We start from the raw sequence: 23218 nt of genomic DNA on the forward strand, positions 1-23218 counted from the left end.
TTTGATTAACACAACTATACTCCACCAGAAATAATAATAAGGCATGATGAGAAATAGTGTAAAAGCTAGTTTTGCAATATTTCTAAACAAATTTGTTTTTAAAATTGTAAGACTATTTTCTCAACAAATATTGAGAATAGAAATATTAATTTCATATTCTGTTCAATATGAGTATAAGGCATTCTCAACGTGATCTAAAATTGGATTTGGGTCAGAATAGAAAATTTGAAGAGTTATTTGGGCAGGGTGCCTGGGTGGCTCAGTCGGTTAAACATCGGACTCTTGATCTCAGGTCAGGACATGATCTCACAGTTTGTGAGTTGAGCCCCATGTCAGTCTCTGCTGGGATTCTGTCTCTCCTTCTCTTTGCCCTCCCCTGCTTGTTCTCTCTCTCTCAATAAAAAATTAAACTTAAGAAAAAGTTATTTGGGCTAACAGTTTTTTGCTATTCCTGTCCACTGAAATTTTCCAAAATACTGGGGTCTTTACGGCTACCAGTAGAGTTTGCTTAAAAAAAAAAATGTAAAGGAAGCAACTGGGAACACCCACATGTTTATTTATTCCTAACGTAGCCACGCATTTTTATAGTCATTTCTTAACTGATTCACCCAGAATCTGGGGGTCAGGTTCTGAATTTGTCTTATGATAAACAGAGCAGCAGAGCCGCAGCTCGCCCTGCCTGAGGGAAGGTGGCTGTGAGGTTAGAAGAAAAGCAAGGAGGGAAATTACATTTCTGTGACACTTGTTTAACACATCTCCTTATTTAATCCTCACAACCGAGCCACTTGCAGGTGGAGAAACTGAGGCACAGAGCAGGGCAGTCACTCAGTCGAGGCCCCAGTGTATAGAAGCCCTAGAGGCTGTCAGTTCAAACTACTGTCTCCCCCAAGAACAGCAGGGAGTCTGGCAGTGCTGAGCCCAGTGGTCTGGGGGCAGAAACAGTGTTCTCTGAGTCTGGTTCTCCTTTCTCTGTTCTCCTTTCAGCTAGCCATCCTTGGTCACTTAGGGCCACACGGCTAGAATTGGCTGCTTCCAGAGGAAGGCCCCTGAGTGCTCTGTGCTGGCTGAGCCTTCCACAAGCCACAGAGGTTTAGAGGAAGTTCAGTTTCTCGGATGGGGGGAGGTGAATGGCCCAGACAGCCTTTACCCAGAGCTCAGCCTGTGCAGAGCAAGCCATGCTCAGTGGGCAGGATTGCCCCAGGTAGCCTGACACAGGGCAGAAGGCTTTTACAGATCCGGAACTGAGGCCAGGAGAGAAGTGATCTGTCCAGGATCCTGCAGTAAACTGGCAGAGCCTGGCTTGGCGCTAGGCTGCTCTCCGTCTTCACCTTGGTTAGCCTGTGCCATGCAGCTGCAGGCGGTTGTGGATGGCACTTGTAGGACTGGTGGGTGCTGGCATCGCCTTGTCATTCTCACTTATTAGGAGCCTTGGAGCCACATTCTCCTTGGGAGTTGATGACATGTTTCTGAAATCAAATTAACTCTTTGATATCTGAGATCCTGGAATCTGGAATCGTTACATGTCTCATGTCTTGTCCCAACTCTGCTCCGGATTTTGGGTGATGAACAGATGGGAGCAGTTAATCTGAAATTCCTCAGGGCAAGATTTACTAACTGTATCTTTGTGACCTGCAGGAAGTAAGGAAATCTTCTGAAGTGCTATACCCACGGTGTGCCATGCCCCGGCGAGAATGTAGCTCAGGCTGTAAGGTGAGCAAGGTAGCACTCTCTTCAGAGCACCCAACAGGCTTCTTTACCCCAAGTGTGGAGCTGTCTTGGTCACTGTGGCTCTTCTTCCTGCTGTCCTGTCCCATCTGTCTTCTTTGCTTTGCTCGACCTTTAGGGGCCAGCAGTATCTCTGAGATGCCTTGGGACAAGAGCACAGAAAGCCCAGATGAGAAAGATGCCCAATTTGATAGTTGTCCCCAGCTGAGTTCCCTGCAGTCTCTTAGGTTCCTGGCCTCAAGCCCCACTTAGTGACTCTTGACACCTTTCACCTCAACTCCTGGGGTCTCCAGGAGGCTTCCCAAATTCAGTCATGAGTGCCCCCCAACTCTGTCTCTTGAATCTTGAGGTAGACCTGCCTCCAGCCCATGCCTGTTCAGGTGTCCTTGGTCCCCTCCCCATTCAGCTCCTGAGTGACCCCTAATTTCGTAACAAAAGTCCCTGTACTTTGCTCTCTTCCCTAGAGCCACGCCATCATTGATCTTTCTTGACCAACTCCCATCAACTAGAGTTAAGAAAGCCTTGTGGGGCACAACCAGCTACTTTGATAGTTTGGCAGGTGAGTGTGGGGTGGGAGTCAGAGCTGCATCAGATAGGAGCCATAATAGCAGGAGGATGAAGAGGGTGGGTGAACTGGGGCTACCCAGGAGGCAGGCCATGGAAGTCCAAGTCTGATGTGTAGTTCACAAGGCAAGCTCTAATTGGGCACAAGCCAAGAAGTCCAAAGTCTAGGGAAGGGGGATGGGAGGCAAGTGGTGAGTGAAAAGCAGAGCCTGGAGGCCAGTTGCAGCAATTAAGGGTTTCTGGTTCATGTGCATCTCAGCAGAAAATGTGTGGGAGATGTAGCCATGGTCTATAGTCCTGACTATCGTGTGCTGCTTGCATTGTCAGGCCCACCTTCTGAACTTCTCTGCTCACTTGTGTACTCCTCACTACATCCCTGAAAGCCCAGCCTTTGCTCCCAGCCCACATTGCTGGACCTCTGGCCCAAGGCTAGTACAGGAGCTGCCCTGCTAAGGCCAAGAGCAGCACATCAAGCCTTCGGGAGAAGCTCTGGTGGGGGCCCTCACTCTCTTTAGACTCCCTTGGCACCCAGCCAGCCTTGGCCACTTGCTAAATCCTACCAGAATTCACACACTCACTCACTCACTCACTCACTCACTCACTCACTCACCTGCTCACTCACAGATATACTCCCTATACACATCTCTTTGCTTTTGGCTGAGGTGTCGACTGCTTCTTCCTGTATCTGGCCTTGCCCTATCCTGTCCTGAGTTCTTTCTCCCTTCACTCAGGGATGGGATTTTGGAGTTCTACCTGGGCTGCTTCTGGTATCCAACCTGGTCAGCCCTGTTCTTGCTTCATGACCTCTCAGGGCTAATGTTACAGGGCTGAGGCTGTGAGAACCATGAGGGCAGGGGCCTCATCCATCTGAATGAGGCTGAATCCACAGTAACATCACATAGTAAGGGCCCAGTAAATATTTGATCAGGGGCCTGAGTTCCTAATCAGGTCAGGTCCCTGATGCCCCCTCCACCCTGTGCTGCATAGATGTACATCTGTGTGTGGAACACATTAAAGGCCAGGTACTGGGGCACTGAGACAGATAGCAGAGCTCTGTGTCCTTCCACACATGACTACAGTTGGCTTTAGTGCCCTCTTGTTCACACCCTTATTTCTCTGAATGCCAGCAGGGACCAAAGCTCTCCTGGGAAGACTGTATTCTGTTACAACACAAATGGGAAACGTGCTGTGCCAATGTGAGCCCTGGACAAGTGCTTGGTTAGAAGAGAGGCCTTCTAGTTTTGCCTTGCCTATTGGGATGGCCATTCTGGGCACATGATTTTAATTAAAATTCATCAGACTTTGCCTGGTTATCTGGCCAGGTGGTGAGTTGTTAGCCAGTGTCTCTTGGGTGAGAGATCTAGAAAGCAAGCTTTCCCCGCCATTTGGATGGCTGAGCTCAGTCAGGAATGTGTGGGAGGATGGGGAGTGATCCCAGGTTCTGAGCCTACAGAGACAGCGAGCTGAGGAGAGAACATGGATGTGGGCCTGAGCCAGAGAACAGAGCAAGGCCTGTGGCATCCACAAAGGTCACTGGAGCACTGATAGTGACCCAGAGAGAAAGCTCAGACTGTCTGCCATGCACAGCCCCTTGTCCCTGCAGCCTGGCCCTTGTCACAATCAAGGTGAACTTCCTAAGGAAATGGAACCACATTAGAACCCAGCGGGGAGAGGATGACTGTCACTGGAAGAGTCACCCTGCTTCTCAGGCATGCCTGAAAATCTACCTGTAGGCAGTTTCTGGAAACCAGATCATTTTGTGGATGCTGGTGATAGAGTGTGTGATTTAAAGGAACACCCAGAACGCCTGTCCATCAGGTGTCTAATTGTCATTGTAATGTTGTGATATAATAAGAAATAGATATTTGGTCTTTGTCACTGGTTCCTAGCACAGAGCTTCTCAAATCCTTGCAGCTTCCTGAGTGATAGAGGTGAGAGGGGTATTTTTTGTTACTCCTATAAGCCCTTGCAACCATATCTGAATTTATGTTGATGAGATGGTTCTTGGGGAATGGGGGTTGGTTTCCAGAGGAACCAGCATGTGATTAGAGCCTTGGAAACTTCAGTCCCTGCCCTGCACCCTCCCCCATCTCTGGGGAGGAGAAAGCGGCTGGGGATTGACTTAAACATCAACAACCAATGATTTAATCAATTTGTGCCTTTGCAAAGGAGCCTCCATAAAATCTGTGAGTGAAGGGAGGATCAGAGAGCTTCTGGGTTGGTGAACACACTGAGGCGCTAGGAGAGTGGTGCACCCAGAGAGGGCATGGGACCTCCATACCCTTTCCCCAGACCTTGCTCTATGCAACTCTTCCATTTGGCTTTTCCCAAGTTGTGACCTTTATAATACACCGGGAACAGTGAAGTGTTTCCCTGAGTTCTGTGAGCCATGTAGCAAATTATTGAACCTGAAAAGGGGCTCATGGGAACCTTTGATTTATAGCCAAGTTGGACAGAAGTGTGGGTTACCTGGGCACCCACTACTTTCAGTTGGCATCTGAAGTATATGCAATCTTGTGAGCCTGAGCCCTTAACCTGCAGGGTCTGCACTAACTCTGGGTAGTTAGTGTCAGAATTGCCTAAGGTGAGGAGAAAACCCACACATTTGGTATCAGAAGTGTTGTGAGTAGAGGAAACAGTTTTTCATTTAGTCATGTGAGTAGTAACCCTAACACGTAAGTCCATTTTAGGGTTGGATTTTTTTTTTAGAAACATTTTTTTTATGTTTATTTATTTTTGAGAGAGAGAGACAGAGCACGAGCAGGGGAGGGGCAGAGAGAGGGGGACATAGAATCCAAAGCAGGCTCCAGGCTCTGAACTGTCAGCACAGAGCCCGACATGGGGTTCAAACCCATGGACCGCGAGATCATGACCTGAGCCGAAGTTGGATGCTTAACCAACTGAGCCACTCAGGTGCCCCTGGTTGGATATTTTTGAATCCAGCTTTCTTTTAGTAAGGCTCATGCTATCAAGGAAAACACACAGAGGTTGAGGGCAGGTCACACATGTTGGCAGGACTGACAACAGGGTGGAGGATTGCATTCTTAGCCTAGTTGAATGCCATAGAAATTAACTCCCTCGTATAGAGTCAAGTGTTTAGCCCTCAGGAGTCAGTACCTCAAGAGACTTCAATCAGGTCAGCGTAGGAAAGATTGGAATCTAGGTTTAGCCAGTTGATGCAGGAGCACCTTGCACATAGCTTTGGCTTTCTGGCTCCAGAATTTGACGAGTCACTGTAGGTTATATAATGACCATCTTGTCTGACAGCCCCAACCTGAAGGGTAAGCCTGGGTAGTTCAGTTCCTTCAAGAGCCAAGCATGGCTCAGCACCTCCCCTCTTCCTTATCCAGCTCTGCAGCAATGTTGGGACTATTTCCAGAGTCAGTTGTTGCACATTCCACAAATAAGGCAGGAATGACAGTGGCGTACATGTCCCGTGGTTGGGTAGATTCCTCCAGGAGCCAAATGTAATCACCACTGGCCTTCTGCTGCTGCCCAAGGAGTCTCCTCCATCATATGATGTCACCCTCTTCCTCTACAGGAGACTTGACACAGAAGATACAGCCCTTTCCCTTGAGAACCCTAGAACAAGTGAGAGAGGTATGGATGAGTAGGTGAAGAAGAGTGACTGGTCTCCACCAAGGGGCCAAGTGTGGACACCTTCTTCCCCCTCTTTTGAACAGTTTTATTGAAATATAACTTATGTACAGTAAATTGCATATATTTAAAGCATACAATTTGATGAGTTTGACATGTGTCTATCCCTGTGAAACCATTACCACAGTCAAGACAAGGAATGTATTCATCACTCATTTTCCTGTGCCCCTTTGAAATCCTTCATCCCTGTCTTTCCTGTCCCACTTAGCCAACCACTGATTTGCTATCAGCCACTGTAGATCAGTTCATTTTCTAGATTTGTATATATGTGGAATCATAGTAGGTGCACTTTTTCTGCCTTATTTCATAGCTTCATTATTTTAGTGTTCATCCATGTCATTACATGTATAAATAGTTTCTTTTTATTGCTGTGTAGTGGTCTATTGTGTGGATATACCACAGTTTGTTTATCCATATCCAATTGTGCATGGACAATTGAGTTGTTTCTGGTTTCGGGCTACCACAAATATAACTTCTATGAATGTTCATGTACAAGTGTTTGAGTGAATGTGTGTTTTTATTTTTCTTGGGTAATTACCTAGGAGTGGAATGGCTGCGTCATATGGTGTATGTACATTTTAAATTTTTAAAAAACTGCCAAACTGGGGCACCTGGGTGGATTAGTCAGCTAAGCATCTGAATCTTGGTTTCAGCTCAGATCATGATGTCCCAGTTCATGGGTTTGAGCCCCATGTCGTGTTCCGAGATGACAGTGTAGAGCCTGCTTGGGATTTTCTCTCTCTCTTTCTTTCAAAATAAATAAATAAACGTAAAAGCCTGCCAAACTGTTTTCCAAAGTGGTTGAATCATTTTATATTTCTACCAACAATTTCTATGAGAGTTATAGTTGGCCCATATCCTTGACAACACTTGGTATGATAAGTCTTTTTAATTTTAGCCATTTTAGTGGGTGTGTAGTAGTATCTCATTATGATTTTAATTTACATATCCCTAATAACTATGATGTTGAGCATCTTTCCATGTGTTTACTTGCCATTTATATATTTTCTCTGGTAAAGTGTTTCTTCAAATTTTTTCCCACTTTTAAAGTTGGGGTGTTCATATTAATATAATATATAAAATAATTATAATTTATAGTATATTATATGTTATGATACATTAAAATATGTTGCATATTATAATGTGTTATGTATTATATAAAATTATATGTATTATAAATATTTATAAACTATCCACCAAAAGGCTTGTATTTCAAATATATATTCAAATATGTTATATTTCCCCCTTGGAGTTTATTGACAAGTTCCGTGACGAAGTGGCACAAGGTAACAACTATGTTGAAATATCAATGAAAAGACTAATGTTTATATTTGTTAATAGATGGATGTATGCTTTGCAAATATTTTCTCCTAGTCTTTGGCTTACCTTTTCATTTTTGTAGCAGTGTATTTTGAAGTACAAAAGTTTAAAATCTCGGTGAAGATTTTTAGATCAATATATTGATTTTTATCTTTTTTTTAATGTTTATTTATTTTTGAGACAGAGAGAGACAGAGCATGAATGGGGGAGGGTCAGAGAGAGAGGGAGACACAGAATCTGAAACAGGCTCCAGGCTGTGAGCTCTCAGCACAGAGCCTGACGCAGGGCTCGAACTCACAGACCGCGAGATCATGACCTGAGCCGAAGTCGGATGCTTAACCAACTGAGCCACCCAGGCGCCCCTTGATTTTTATCTTTTAAAGCCTGTACTATTGTGTACTGTGTAGGAAATCTTTGCCAAATCCAAGGCCATCAAGAATTTCTCCTATATTTTATTCTACTCATTTTGTAGTTTTTGTTCTTACCTTTAAGTCAGTGATCCATTTTAAATTTTGTATCTGATGTGAGGTAAGAATCTAGGTTCATTTTCTTTCAAGATTCCTAGTGCTCTGGGTCAGTACTGTCTTCTCCCCACCACACCTCCATCTCTACCTCTTCATGAAGCCACCATCCTGTTCCAGTCTCTGATGTCTCATAAACTATTCAGCCTCTGACTTCTTGCTGGACACTCAAGCACTTGGTGGGGATCGTGCTTTGGATGCTCTGGTGTTTCCCTCTGGCATTGGTCATGGAGGCAAAGACCAGACGACATCCTTTTGAGGCCATTCCGCGCTTGATGGTCATGTGGTTCTGGTGATAATTTGCCTTCCCTGACATCTGTTTCCTGTAGTGACAGCCAAAGGATCTGGAACTCCCCAGTGGGAGAGACAACCACTCTTAGGGTTCTAAAAACCAACTGGAATCTCAACCTGCCTGACATCCTTGTTGTCACTTGCAACAACCCACGTGTATGGAAGGGAGGCAGTCTTTCTGAGTGGGACCAGCTGTTGTTATCATCATACCAGGAGTGAGCAAACTGAGGTTTCATAAGATTCAGTGACCTGTCCAAGATCACTCAACTGGCTCATCACAGAGTGCCTTAATCCCTGGGTCCACAAAGGACCCAGGCTCCCAGGCCAGCAGTTTCCACTCTATAAATGTGGCAAGTTGCATGTGGGATTTTCCTGCCAAAAGGACAAACTAGTCCCATGTTCTTTTATGGTTTCAAAGAAAAGGAACTTCAATGGGTGAAAGGTTTTAAAGAGCATACTTAAGGTCTTGGGTGTAAGTTGAAGAACTAGGTTTGGGAGAGGCTGGTTTTCCCTTTGTGAGATGGATCTGGGCTTTATTTTTTCTTATGCCCTTTGTTGGGTTCAGAAAGGAAGTGCTCCTGTAGGGTTCAGGGCTCAGTACATAGTACTGAGACTGTGGAGGAAAGAAAGTAGGGGCTACCTGATGTATATTCCCTTCAGTCCTGCACTCATCAGGCCCTCCACAATGCCTCACTGTCCCCATGAAGACCCAAGTTTCTCAGCCTGATGTCATCAGCCTGGCCCACTTCCAACCTCAGCTTCTTTTACCTGGCTCTTTCATCTAGCCTCCGTCCACCCAGACAGGCTGGTGGCCTCAGGGACATCCATACCCTTTACCTGGTGTGCACTTTTCTCATCCCTCAGTTTTGTGTACACGAGTACCCCCTGCACTTGGTCTCTCATGAGCCAGCTTGCATTTCAGTTTCTGTCAGCTGGTTGGGCCTGCTCCTGCCTTGGCACCCTCAGATGTACTAACCCTGTGTCCAAGGCTCGGTCTTGCAGAACCTCTTCCCCTGTGGCCTGAAACTGGTAATTAGGCCTCATCCCATTTCCGTCTTCATAGCTTTTCCACGGGACTTATCTCTCCACCTCGATTGTCAGCTCCTTCTGGACACAGACAGGTCTGTACCTTCCTCATTGCATCATAGCCCCTCAGCACCTGGTGTCATCCACACAGCACCGTATCTATATGGATTGCTTCAATTGGGTCTGAGTCTTGGCGGAATGGTGGGAGGTTTGCAGTGTATAGTTTTGTTATGAATTCTGGAAAGGAATTCTAAAACTCTGTGTGATGGTACAGAGGTACATACCACTGTCCAGGCTGGAGACTTGGGGTTAATAGAAGCCAGTGTTCACCTCTGAAGGTGAGAGGGGTAAGAAGGTCCACATAAGACAACTCCTAAATTCAGAACCAGCCTTTAGACCACCCAGGTCTAAAGCCTTTAGACCACCCAGGCCCATGCCTACAGAAACTTCCCTGTTGCTTCACACACAAGGAGAGCATGTGGCTGGGAGGGTTACACAGCACAGGCATGAATGCTGTACATGCCAAGATCCAGGAGAATGTGCCCTGGTCTCCCAAGCTGTGCTTGGGAAGGGGGAAGTTGTTAGATGGGCACAGAGTTTCAGCTTTGTAAGATGTAAAGAAGTTTGGAGATGAATGGTGGTGATGGTTATGTAACAGTGTGAATGTACTTTAATGCCATGGAACTGGACACTTAAAAATGGCTAAGATGGGGGTGCCTGGGTGGCTTAGTCAATTAAACGTCCAACTTTGGCTCAGGTCAGTGAGTTCAGGCTCCCACGTCCGACTCTGCTGACAGCTCGGAGCCTGGAACCTTCTTCAGATTCTGTCTCCCTCTGTCTCTCTGCCCCTCTCCTACTTGTGCTCTGTCTCTCTCTCTTAAAATCAATATTAAAAAAAATTTTTTAAATGGCTAAGATGGTAAATTTTATGTTATGTGTATTTTACCACAACTGAAACAACAACAACAACAACAACAACAACAACAACAACAACAACCTTGAAAGCTAGCTAGCTTAATGCTTAAGGGCACGGGACCTCTGAGTCAGACAAACAAAGCCAGGTTTGCTGCTTTTATAGTTGGGCAACCTTGGGCAAGTTAGTTCATTTCTCAAAGCCTCAGTTTCCTCATCAATGAAACTGGGATGATGTTAACACCAACTTGTGGAGTAGCTTTGAGGAGTGAATGGAGGTATTGCTGCACCAGGCAGTTGTTAATGCGGTGTCTGAGTCTCTTGCCTCAGGGAGCCCAGCACTGCTGGGGGTTGTGGGAGAGGGCACCGGAAGGGGCAGGCTGTGAAGCCTGGTAGCGTTCAGATGTCTAAAGTGGACAAGTAGTGTGGGGGCTGTGTCAGGAGGCAGTGGGGGTCCCCTGGGGAGGGAGGGTGACTTTCCACAGCCGTGTGGAGCAGGGAACAAAACCCGGCTCCATTACACACACACACACACACAATGTGATGTTTAATCCTTTATCCTATTTTGTGCTTTTTATTCTTCTTTTTTGTGTTTCTCTTATGGACTGATTTTTTTTTTTTTTTTTTTTTTTTAGTATTATTACTGTCTTTTTTTCTCCTCTACTAATTAGAAGTTACACATTGTGTTTCTTTTTCTTTTTCCTTTTAGTGGTTACCTTGAAATTACCACATGTATACTTACCAAGGCCTAAAGTTAGCTAGTTACTTTACCTTCCTCTTTGGTAGTGCAGAACTTTAAAGCATCTTAACTCTGTTTTCCCCTTCATTATATGTTTTGTGCTTTAATTCTGTCTTGTTTTGCTATAACCTCACAAGACCTTGTAATTATCATTATAGTATAAGCCAACATTTGTTTAGTTTTACACACATATTTACTACTTTTTTGGCTCTTCACGTCTTCTTATATCTCAGATCTTCCATCTGGGATCATTTTCTTTCTGCCCAACATACATTCTTTACAATATCCTTTAATGAGAGTTCTCCGGTTACACATGCTCTCAGTTTTTGTTTGTCTGAAAATGTGTTTGCTTTGTGGTCATTCATGGAAGATGTTTTCCCTGGTTGAAGAATTCTGGGTTGTCTGGTCCCTTCCACCCCCAGCTTCTACTGTTGCCATTGACAAATGAGCTGTTGGTATATGGTATGCTGCTTTTTCTTTGCTATTCTCTCTCTCTCTTCTCTGTCACTGTCTCTGTCTCTGTCTCTTATGTTTGTGTTCTGCAATTTACTATATGTGTTTCTTTATTTTCCTCTTCCTTTTTAAAATCCTGCTTGAATTTTCTTGGTATTCTTATCTCTGAATGGCACCTCTTATCAGTTCTGAAAAATTCTAAGCCAGTATCTCTTCAAGAATTGCCTCTCTCCAGGGGCGCCTGGGTGGCTCAGTTGGTTAAGCTTCTGACTTCCACTCAGGTCATGATCTCCTGACCTGTGAGTTTGAGCCCTGCATCTGGCTCTGTGCTGATGGCTCATAGCCTGGATCCTGCTTTGGATTCTGTGTCTCCCTCTCCCTCTGCCCCTTCCCTGCTCACACTCTGTCTCTCTCTCTCAAAAATAAATAAACATTTTTTAAAAATTAAAAAAAAAAAAAAAAAAAGAATTGCCTCTCCAGTCTCTCTCTCCTTCTAGAGGAGAATCTTAGGCCATTCTTTTCCATGTCTCTGAGCCCTTCCTCTGTATTTTTTTCTTTTTTTAAATGCAAATGTTTATAGCAACATGCTTCTTAATAGCCAAAAAGTAGAAACAACCCAAATGTCCATCAACAGATGAATGGACAAATAAAAATGGCATATCCACACAATGCAACATTACCCAGCCATTGAAGGAATGAAGTATGGCTACAGCTACAACAGGGATCAACTCTGAAAACTCTATGCCAAGTGAAAGAAACCAGACACAAAAGGCCACTTATTGTATGACTCCATTTATATGAAATATCCAGAATAGGCAAGTCCACAGAGACAATAGACCTGCAGGGTCTGGGGGTAGGAGAGAATGGGGAGTGATTATTAATGGTATGGAGTTTCTTTTTCAGGTAATGAAAATATTCTAAAATTAGGTAGTGGTGGTGGTTGCATAACTCTGTTAATACACTAAAGACTACTAAATTATATATTTTATTTATTTAATTTTTAAAAAATGTTTATTTATTTTTGAGAGAGAGATAGAGTGCAAGTGCGGAAGGGGCAGAGAGAGAGGGAGACACAAGAATCCGAAGCAGGCTCCAGGCTCTGAGCTGTCAGCATAGAGATACGGGGCTCCAACCCATGAACCGTGAGATCATGACCTGAGCCAAAGTCAGACACTTAACCAACTGAGCCACCCAGGTGCCTCTAAATTGTACATTTTAAAGGGATGAATTTTGCAGTATGTGGATTCCATATTTTCTGTCTTTTGGTCTCTCTCTGCTCATTCCTCTTGCTTTCTTTCTCATCCATCTGCCAGTTTGCAAATGGCCCCTTTAGCTAAATCTAATCTTCCACTGCATTTTAAAATTACAGTTATAATATTTTTGTTTCTGGAAGTTCTGTTTGCTTCTTTCTCAGATCTGTTAGGTCATTCTTTATAATTTCCTATTTTTTGCAGATATTTCCAAACTTGTCCTCTATTTCATTAAACATATTAAATATGGGGGCGCCTGGGTGGCGCAGTCGGTTAAGCGTCCGACTTCAGCCAGGTCACGATCTCGCGGTCTGTGAGTTCGAGCCCCACGTCAGGCTCTGGGCTGATGGCTTGGAGCCTGTTTCCAATTCTGTGTCTCCCTCTCTCTCTGCCCCTCCCCCGTTCATGCTATGTCTCTCTCTGTCCCAAAAATAAATAAAAAAACGTTGAATAAAAAAAAAAAAAAAAAAAAAACATATTAAATATGGTTGGTTTATAATCTGTGCTTGGCAATCCTGTCATTTGAAGGTGTAGGTTCATGTGGGCTATGTGCTGTCTCTTCTGGTTCTTGTTCATTGTTTCCTCGTGTGCTTGGTTATTTCTAGCTTGTGTACCACTCAGTATATTGGAAAATTTATTAGTGGGTATTTGTTGAGGCTTAGGATGAAGATGCCTTCCCCCAGGTAAGATTTACACATCCTTCTGCCAGGTGCCCCACAGTATTAGCAGTGCAGGAGTACTTTGAACTAAATTCATGACTTTGGGTTTTTTGAACCATCCCAATGATGTGAATTTGGGCTGCTACTCTGTGTGAAAGTCAGCTGATGGTGTAACTTCTCAGGAACAGCCCCTTCCCCTTCTTTTTCATTCTCTGGGTACCAATTTAATCTGGGAGTGTCTTTTGGTAGATTCCTTACTTGGGTCAGGTCCTGAGTTTTGACATTTATCCACATTGCCCCTCAAGGCCATTAAAATTGATATTCAGATATGCCTATATTAGCAGAGAGCCAGAAGGACTTCAGTTTTCCTCACTTCTCTAGGTTTTTGCCTCTCCTTCCATTTTGACCATATTCTTTTTTCTTTCTCCAGTTCTTCATTGTTCTCAAGAAGGCATTTTTCATGTTTCAGCCAGCAGTTTTTGTTATTTTCAGCAACTATATTTCCTAAAACAGAAGTTGGCAGATCTTCTCATGCTATTTGACCTTACATAAGTCACTTCACTTCTCAGGAGAGGCGCCTGACCAGCAGCTCTAGTGCTGGGGAGCATGAAGAGCCTCTCAGGAAGTCTGGACCATGGCCTCAGTAGTATCTCTGGAAGTGCCATTAGGCCTATTAGGGTATTGGACTGCAGATGGTTTGGGGTGCCTTGGCTCACGAGCTGAACTTCTGGGAAAATCACTCCCCCTGGGTCTAGAAGGCTACTGGTGAGTGTCCCTTCCCAGAGGAACTGGCTTCCTGGGGCCAGGAGGCCAGGAGTGTCCATCCCCATCATGGGAAGCTGCAACAAGAGACTCCCCTGGGGGCTAAGCAGGCTCTTCCTAGAGTCAATTCTGACCTTTCTTCCCACTCCATTACAGCCCCCCACCTGGCCACCCCTGCCAGCCCAGCTCACAACAGTTCTCCCTGACACCAGAGGGTTTTCTGTTTCCAAGGTCACAGACCTGTTTTCTGTGGATAACGTTTTCTTCTTCTTCTTTTTTTTTTTTATAATTCTTTTTAATGTTTATTTATTTTTGAGAGACAGAGAGAGAGACAGAGCTTGAGCAGGGGAGTGGCAGAGAGAGAGGGAGGCACAGAGTCTGAAGCAGTTGTCAGGCTCCGAGCTGCCTGCACAGAGCCTGATGTGGGGCTTGAACCCATAAACAGTGAGATCATGACCCAAGCTGAAGTCATACGCTTAACTGACTGAGCCACCCAGAAGCCCCAATAACATTTTCTTCTTAATAAGAGCTCCCAAAAGGGGCGCCTGGGTGGCTCAGTTGGTTGAGCATATGACTCTTCATTTTGGCTCAAGTTGTGATCCCAGGGTCATGGGATCAAACCCCACGTCGAGCCCTATGTCAGGCTCTGTGCTGAGTGTGGAGCCTGCTTAAGACACTCTCTCTCTCTCTCTCTCTCTCTGTCTCTCTCCCCCTCCCTCTCCCTCAGCCCCTCTCCCTCACTCGCATGCACTCTCTCTCTCTAAAAAAAATAATAATAAAAATTAGAAAAAATAAGAGCTACCAAAACTCAGATGACACTGCAGTATCCTGTCCCTTCAGACCATTTGGTGTTGGTTAGGGAACCCCCTGTCCTTTCCTGAGCTTAACCTCAGTCATTCCTGTCTCTATGGCCCTTATATCAGTTCCCTGGGAGGTGAGGTCTGGACACGTCCACTCTGACAATGTGTATTGCACGGTCCCTGCCTAGAGAGACCTTTCTAGATTTCCATCGGGTGGGGTAGAGAGCAGTTTGGAAATCATTGCACTGGCTATAGAGCAGCCCAGGTCTGGAAGAAAGAGCAGTTCTATGATCCAAAATCATTATAGACTACATTGTATAATGCAACCACTTTCTTATCAAATGCGGCACTTTATGCCGTTTTACTCATATGAATGTATAAAATAGACAGCTCTTTAAATAAGCTCAAACAGCTTAAAAAAAAAAAAAAAAAAAAGAAGGTGCATGCCCTTACAAAATAGAATATGAGATTCAAATGCAGATAAAATACATCAATTAAGGAGCCCTAGTCAGTCCCTGGACTGCCGCAGTTTATACCCTTTAGAGAAAACAACTGTTCTCCAAAGGTTCAGCTACATCCTAATTATCCAGTGGGGAATCGGTGTGTCTTTGGAAGAAAACATTAACAAGGGCTTTTAGCATTAGCTATCTCCAAGAAATTCTCTGCAGAGACAGAGGGAGGAGAATTAGGCCAGTGCCAGACTCAGGCGCACATTCCTGTATCAAGAGGCCAATATTACTGCATCTTTTTTTTTTTTTTTTTTTTAATTTGGGGAATTTCTCTGGAATTCTTTGAATAGCAAAGTTTGTACTTCTTTTAAGGCACATCTTATCTCATATCTTAAGACATTTCTCTCAGATTTGCTCATCTTGTTTTCTTGGCCTGGGCTTCCCTTTCACCCTTTATCCGTCTGGCAAACCTCTTTTTATTACTCGGAGACTGTTGAAACAGCCCCTCCCCACAAAGCCTTCCCTGACCCTTGACACTCCCGGTAGAAAGACCAGCTCATCTAATTCTGCTGGAGAGTGAGATATGAATGATAATGACATAATCCAGATGCCGTTCCCACTTTGCTCCCGCTACACCTGCTCTGGAACATCTTTGATCAGTTCATAGAGCACTCTGAATTGTGTTGTGTGGCCTCTGTGCTGTGAGCCCTTTGCCCTTGCCCTCACTTTCGACATCCCTAAGCACTCTCACTGGACCTGGCTCTCAGGCTGTGAGGGTCAGTGAGTGTCTGAGTGCTGGCTGCAAGCCTCTATCTGGTAAGGTATTCATCTCTCTTCTTTGAGATAGCTAGCACAGTGCTCCACATGCAGCAGGAACCTAAGAACATTTGTGGATTGAAAGAAAAGAAGTGAATTACAGACGCTTTGCCATCGAAGATGCCAAGGTGCCAAGAGTCTTAGCAACTTTTCTAAGCTAGAGTGTGTAGGCTTAAGAATGAGTTTGTAGGATCTCACTTTGGGATGCCAGCTTGACAAATTTTCAAACAATGTGACATTAGAAGGCCCATCTCCAAGAGAGGTGCCACAAGATACCTTCTAAGAGAGGCTGACCTTTAATGAGCCCTTTGGTGGGAAGCCAGTTACTTAACCAGCTTGGATGGGACCCAAGAGCAACAAGGTCATGGCTGGTTCTGCTCAAGAGTAAATAATGGGATCAGCCCCGGTGGTATAACTTGTATTTTGAAAGAAGAATTTCACTTATGATTATCTGCCTGTGGCATCAGAAAATAGTTTGATGATCATTGGACAAATGATGCATTTCTGACTTGGGCCCAGACTTGTTACCCCGGGGCAGTGCCTCTGGCTCTTGGTTGTCCCTCCTCCTGAGTGTGCTCCAGTGGTGCAGGGACTTTCAGCCCCTGGCACACACATGTGTCTCTAGTTACCAATCTAGATGCTTGTGGGAATACCCATCATTGCTGGGTATTTATTCTCCCAGATTTGATCCCGAAGACTGATTTCCTCTGGGCCGACTGTACTAGTCCCTGGCACTGTTCCCTGATTGATCAGGAAGAGTGGGAGCTCTCTTCCACCTGTGTAGCCCAGCTCCTAATAGGTTACAGCTGAATGGGAATGCCAAGGCTGCAGGGCTAAATGGAGAAAGGGTTGCCCCCACACAGTCATCCAGTCAGAAGGCTGCGTAGGACCCCCCAACCCATGGAGGAAGAGGTGGCCAGGACTGCTGGGCAGTTACTCAAGTCATCAGGGCTCATGGGGTTCCTTTTGCAGTGTTTCTCTCTCTTACTGTGTCCAGGAGTCACTGAGGGGCCTGCCGCCCATTCCACCCCTCGGAGCTGTTAGCTGCAGATGGAGTCTCTGGTGCCATTTTTCACCAGGCCTGGGGAATGCAGGCAAACAAACAGTTGTTTGAATTTCCTGATGAGCCTTGGAGCAGAGTCCTCAGCTCCTTGTGTGGGGAGTAAGGGGGCCCACCTTACCCAACCCCACCCACCTGAGGCTCTGGCTGAGTCCTAATAGTATAATCTCTTCTCTTTATAGGGAAGCAGTCTGCCTCTCCTTGGAGGCTGTGCCTTCTGCCCTTCCTGTCTCTTCCCACCTCTTAGCTCCTGTTCTGAATCTCTCATGCCCCACCCCATGCTGACCCACCCCACTTTCTTGGGCATATTAAATTCACTGAATAAAGCCTCACGGATGCTCATGGGCCTGGCACAGACAAGACAGGGATGTATGTGATGCTGTCGCTAGCCTCAAGGAGCCCATAGTCTGCTGGGATGAATGGATGCTAACAGCAAATTGTGTACCTGGACTGTGGAGTACAGAGGAAGTTGCTGTTCACAGTGACCTGCTAGGGCTGGGAAGGCTTCTGTGGAGAGGGCACTACTGAGCAGGGCCTTGACAATGGAGTAGGAGTTTTCTGGGTGGTTGAGGCAGGAGACAGCCCTGCTGGCAGTGGGCACAGCACGCACAAGTGTAGAATAGCATGGTACATTCAGGGAGCCACAACTGATTCATTGCCACACAAGAGAGATACAAGAGATGAGGCTGGAAAGGGTGACCAGGCTGCTAGAAAGGACTTGCAGACTGAGCTGGGTGCTTCTTATATCCTGAGGGCAACAGAAGACCACAATGGGGATACAGGGAGACTCTGCCCTTTCTTCTTCTTCTTTTTAAATAGCTTTATTGTTATAATTAATGTATATAAACTTTATTAAGATATATTAATATATATGAACTGAACATACTTCAAGTACACAATATAGTGAGTTTTAACACATGTGACCACCTGTAATACCATAACCACAATCAACATAATGAGTATATCCATCACTCCCAAAAGTTTCCTCATGTCCCTTTGTCATCCCTCCCTCCCATCCCCACTCTCTGTAGTCAACCACCCATCTGTTGCCCTGTCACTGTAGATTAGTTTGCATTGTCTGAAATTTACATAAATGAACTCATCTAGTATGTAATATTTTTATTTGTTCTTCTTATCAGTCAGCATAATTGTTTTGAGATTCATCCATATTGTATATATTAACAGTTAATTTCTTTTCATTGCTAAGTAGTATTCTATTGCATGAATGATACAACAATTTGGCTATCTCTTTACCTATCAATGGACATTTGGGTTGTTTCCACTTTCAGGCTACTACAAATTAAGTTGCTATGGATATTTGTGTACAAGTGTTTGTGTGAATATGTGCTTTTATTTCTCTTGAGTAAATCTCTAGGAATGAAATGGTCATGTCATATGACAGATGTATGGGTTTTTTTTCATATTTTTCTTTTATTTTTCTACCTGAGTACTTCTACCTTTGAAAACCTCCATCTTGTGTGTGTGTGCGTGCACATGCATGCATTTATTTATTTTATTTTATTTTATTTTATTTTATTTTATTTTATTTTATTTTATTTTATTTCATTTCATTTCATTTCATTTTATTTTTTAAATTTACATCCAAATTAGTTAGAATATAGTGCAACAATGATTTCAGGAGTAGATTCCTCAGTGCCCCTTACCCATTTAGCCCATCCCCCCTCCCAACCCCTCCAGTAACCCTCTGTTTGTTCTCCATATTTAAGAGTCTCTTATGTTTTGTCCCCCGCCCTGTTTTTATATTATTTTTGTTTCCCTTCCCTTATGTTCATCTGTTTTGTCTCTTAAAGTCCTCATATGAGTGAAGTCATATGATATTTGTCTTTCTCTGACTGATTAATTTCATTTAGCATGATACCCTCCAGTTCCATCCATGTAGTTGCAAATAGCAAGATTTCATTCTTTTTGATTGCCGAGTAATACTCCATTGTATATATGTACCACATTTTCTTTATCCATTCATCCATTGATGGACATTTGGGCTCTTTCCATACTTTGGCTATTGTTGATAGTGCTGCTATAAACATTGGGGTGCATGTGTCCCTTTGAAACAGCACACCTGCATCCCTTGGGTAAATACCTAGTAGTGCAATTGGTGGGTCATAGGGTAGTTCTATTTTTAGTTTTTTGAGGAACCTCCATACTGTTTTCCAGAGTGGCTGCACCAGCTTGTATTCCCATGACAGATATATGTTTAACTTTTATTTTACTTAAATTTTTAAAAAATGTTTATTTATTTTTGAGAGACAGAGACAGAGCGTGAGCAGGGGAGGGGCAGAGAGAGGGAGACAAAGCATCTGAAGCAGGGTCCAGGCTCCGAGCCGTCTGCACAGAGCGCATTGTGGGGCTCGAACCCACAGAACTGTGAGATCATGATCTGAGCTGAAGTCAGCGCTCAACCAACTGAGCCACCCAGGTGCCCCATGTTTAACTTTTAAAGAAATTACCAAACTGTGTTTTATATTCCCATACATATCTTTTTCTGACTGCCTACAGACTGCAGGATGAACCTTCAAAACTGAGTCTCCTTTGGATTTGCCCAGCTAGTGACTACAACTGAAGCCCTGAGACATGCACTCCTTGGGACCAGGAAAGGTAAGAAGGGCATCCTGAAAATCCTTCCTGAAGATGATAAGACTTGGCATCATTTTGAGAGGCTTATTTGTCATTGATACTGCCCCAGGAGCTGGGGGAATTGAGTGGCACCTGAGGGTAATGAACTAAGGACACCTCTGGCTCAGAACTTGAGAAAATCCCTCTGGACCCAAAGAGGCCACAAGCCCACAGATTAAAGCCCAAATTCTACAGAAATGAATTTTTGTATAAATAAATGATTTTAGCTTATGTTGGATTGGGGCCCCAACCACTTGTGGGAGTGGCCGTGGTCTCTGGGTCAGAGCCCTGTTCTAGGGAGGTGGCATCCCAGCCACACTGTTCTAGGAAGAGCCATAAAACTGAGGGTTCCAGAGCTCTGCAGACCTCCCAGGTGAAGGTTGCTAATCTAGGTACATTCCCCACAGATATGAGCTGCGGAGCAGTATCAAAGAGTAGAGAGCAAGACCAAGTCTGTGTCCTTCTGGCCACTGCTGGGGCCTGGCTTTTTTGGATGCTTATGTCTGTAGGGTGTGAGCCCTGCCAGAGTTTTGAGTGTGCTGTTCATTCATTCACATTCATTACTGCCTCTTTGGAAGTAGAGATGACTGAGGCAAGTTGGGGTCACGTTGTGAAATCTTCCAGTCTCTGCCAGACTTTTGGATGGATTTTATGGAAGGGGCATAACCTGGTGATTATATCAGGCTTACGTTTTATTTTTTTTATTTTATTTTTTTTTTTAATTTTTTTTCAACGTTTTTTATTTATTTTTGGGACAGAGAGACAGAGCATGAACGGGGGAGGGGCAGAGAGAGAGGGAGACACAGAATCGGAAACAGGCTCCAGGCTCCGAGCCATCAGCCCAGAGCCTGACGCGGGGCTCGAACTCACAGACCGCGAGATCGTGACCTGGCTGAAGTCGGACGCTTAACCGACTGCGCCACCCAGGCGCCCCCAGGCTTACGTTTTAGAAAGGGACCCTGGCAGCCAGTGTGGAGGATGGATTTGAGTGTGGCAGACCTCAGGTAGGGAGGTCATTAGGAAGAGGTAAGGGAAGATCTGAGTAGGCAGTGGCGGTGGGAGGACAAGGAACTTGGGACCAATGTGTGGTTGAGAAAGAGAAGAGTCAACACCACCTCACGGCTGTTAGCTCTCTTCTCTCATGACTTTAGTGACATTGCTGTCTCCCAGTTCCCACCAACCACGGACTGCATGAATAATAAATAAGCAGAGGGATGTTTGGAAGGATAGCGTGATGGCTTTGGGGCTCAGGAGTGAGCCAAGACATACATCTCTCCACACATGTTTCCATCACCTCCTGCCTGAGCAGCCATCCTTCAGTGAGGTGAAGATGGGGACTTCAGGTGTCCTCCTGGTCCAGCAGGATGTCACTGACTCATGGCTGACAGCTTTCAGCATAGACTGACTCCTGGAGGCTCAGTTAGTCACCTGGGAAACAAGGGCACTGCAGTCCCTTCTTGTCCTAGATTCCTAAATTAGTGAAGGATTCCCTGGAACCAAAGCTTTAAACCTCTAGGAAGGAAAGACCTCAGTTTCTCATGAAAACCCCATCCTTGGGGGTAGGAGGGGAGGGCAAGGCAAGCCAGATCCTGGTAGGAAGGTCAAAGGTCTCAGCTTGATGCCTGTTAAGGAGTTGGGTCACAGCCGTGATCGCTGAGTGTTAATGTCATGTGATCTTTGTCTGGTTAAGCACAGTGAGTACAGCACTGTCCAGACACATTTCTGTTGTTTTTTTTTAATGTTTATTTATTTATTTTGAGAGAGAGAGAGAGAGAGAGAGAGCATGCAAGTGGGAGAAGGGCAGAGGGAGAGAAAGAGAGAGAGAATCCTAAGCAGGCCCCATGCTGTCAACACAGAGCATGATGTGGAACTCAATCCCACAACTGTGGGATCATGCCCTGGGTCAAAATCAAGAGTCAGATGCTCAGCTGACTGAGACACCCAGGTGCCCTGCTTTTCTGTGGTTTTTAATGGCTTCGTGAAAGCTCCATCCACAGGGGACCGCAGAATGGCATTCACCATAACCAGAGTTCATCCCCAAAATAGTGTGCAGGGGCAGAGGGGGAAGGATGGAGGGGCTGTGGGCACAGGCCACTGGACTTGCATGATGTGGAGGAAAGAGCACTGTTGACATGTAGGAAAAGCCTAGCATCCTGGGTTCCAATCCCCTGTGCCCCCTCCCCTGGGCGACCACAAGAGAGAATCACTCCACCTGTCTGAGCTGATCTGGACTCTGATCTCATAGTCTGCAAGTTGACATCTATGTCTGCATTCCCTCATCTTCAATCTGGGCCCCAAGAGGGTCGAGGTACCAGGTTTGAAAAGACAGATCATAGATGTTCACTCCTGCTTCTGCTCAGGCTGCAACTTGTTGGGAGTTGATGCCAAGTGTTGAAAGTGAGTGAATTGCTATATTTCTAAATCTGGGGCCCGGGCATTAGCTCTCAGCCTAGGTTCAGGGTTTTGATTTGGTCATGAGGAACATGATTGTGTGGTCATCTGCTTCTGGCCTGGGGGGTGCTCACAAACCTTTTGAATCACCTGGAATTTCACTCTTAGTGTTTCAGAGCTGGGAGAGCACCGAGTGGCTTCCCCTCAACCCTTTGCTGTGAGAGGAAATAGAAGCCCTGAGAAGGTGGAAGAGCAGCTGAGGCCGAGCAGCAGAAATGGCCAAGCTTGTCCACTTGGGCTCTGAGGGGGTCTGGGGGACCTCAGTGCTTGGTGTTCTGGGCTGCTGTACAGGAGGCACCCAGTGGTCATGGACTCGGAACAGCCTTGGCCCTGTTCCCTGCCCTGTGGCACCGCCAACAGGGCCCTCCTGCCCTTGTCTGTTGAACCTTTTAGAGAAGGGAGCCTGCCTGGTCATGCCTAGTTGGTGAATGTGACCTTCCTGTCCGCCAGGCTATATTGCAGCAATAATAGCAGCAGGAGGGGTGAAAGTGGTCCAGGTACAGACAATGGAGGTGAGGAACCCAAGGGTGGGGAGGGGACGGCAGAGGCCCAGTGCTAGAAGATAAGGCTTATGATGAGCTGGGTGGTGCCTGGCACACAGAGGAGGTAGCCCAGTTGTTGTTATTCTCAGTCCAGGGTACTCGCCTGGATTTGATGGTAAAAGTCAGAGCCAGGGACCAAATGGTGATGCCAGCCTGAGAAACCCTGGGAAGGAGGCCTGGTGATGAGGTGTTTGGCCCCAGGCCAGATGGTACAGGCTGGGCATCCCTGGACCCAGGGCATGGATTCCTGCCAGTGACTCAGAAACTTTGGAGCAGAGGGGCAACCTGTAAATCTCCATGGCTCTGCCAGGAGGCCTACCTGGGGCAGCTGTCTCAGGTGAGTGGGGAGGAATGCGGAAGGACTGGGTGGGCCATGGTCTGAGAAGAGAGGCCGTGATCTTTGTGCTATATTTGTGCCACAAACACTCCCCCAGGCCTCCTAGTGCCACCTGGGAGCTGCAGATGTGGGGTGTATAGTTCAAGTGGCATGAGTCACCTCCACCTCCTTCTTCTGGGCTTTTCTCTTTATCCTCCATGCCCTGCCTTTTCAAGAGAGAGGAGATGCCCCTGGCTGCTTGCTGCATGAG

General features: G+C 45.6%; 1 long non-coding RNA gene across 1 annotated transcript in view; it reads left to right on the top strand.

Moving 5' to 3' along the window:
• Positions 1-19836, top strand: part of LOC109270725 (uncharacterized) — a 39657-nt gene extending 19821 nt beyond the window's left edge. The window contains exon 2 of the long non-coding RNA XR_002081665.2: positions 19522-19836. This is a non-coding gene — a long non-coding RNA (uncharacterized LOC109270725). The remainder of the gene's footprint in view (positions 1-19521) is intronic.
• The last annotated feature ends 3382 nt before the right edge of the window (positions 19837-23218 follow it).

Source organism: Panthera pardus, unplaced genomic scaffold, assembly GCF_024362965.1.
Source record: "Panthera pardus isolate Hobbes unplaced genomic scaffold, ASM2436296v1 HiC_scaffold_19, whole genome shotgun sequence".
Classification (NCBI taxonomy): domain Eukaryota; kingdom Metazoa; phylum Chordata; class Mammalia; order Carnivora; family Felidae; genus Panthera; species Panthera pardus.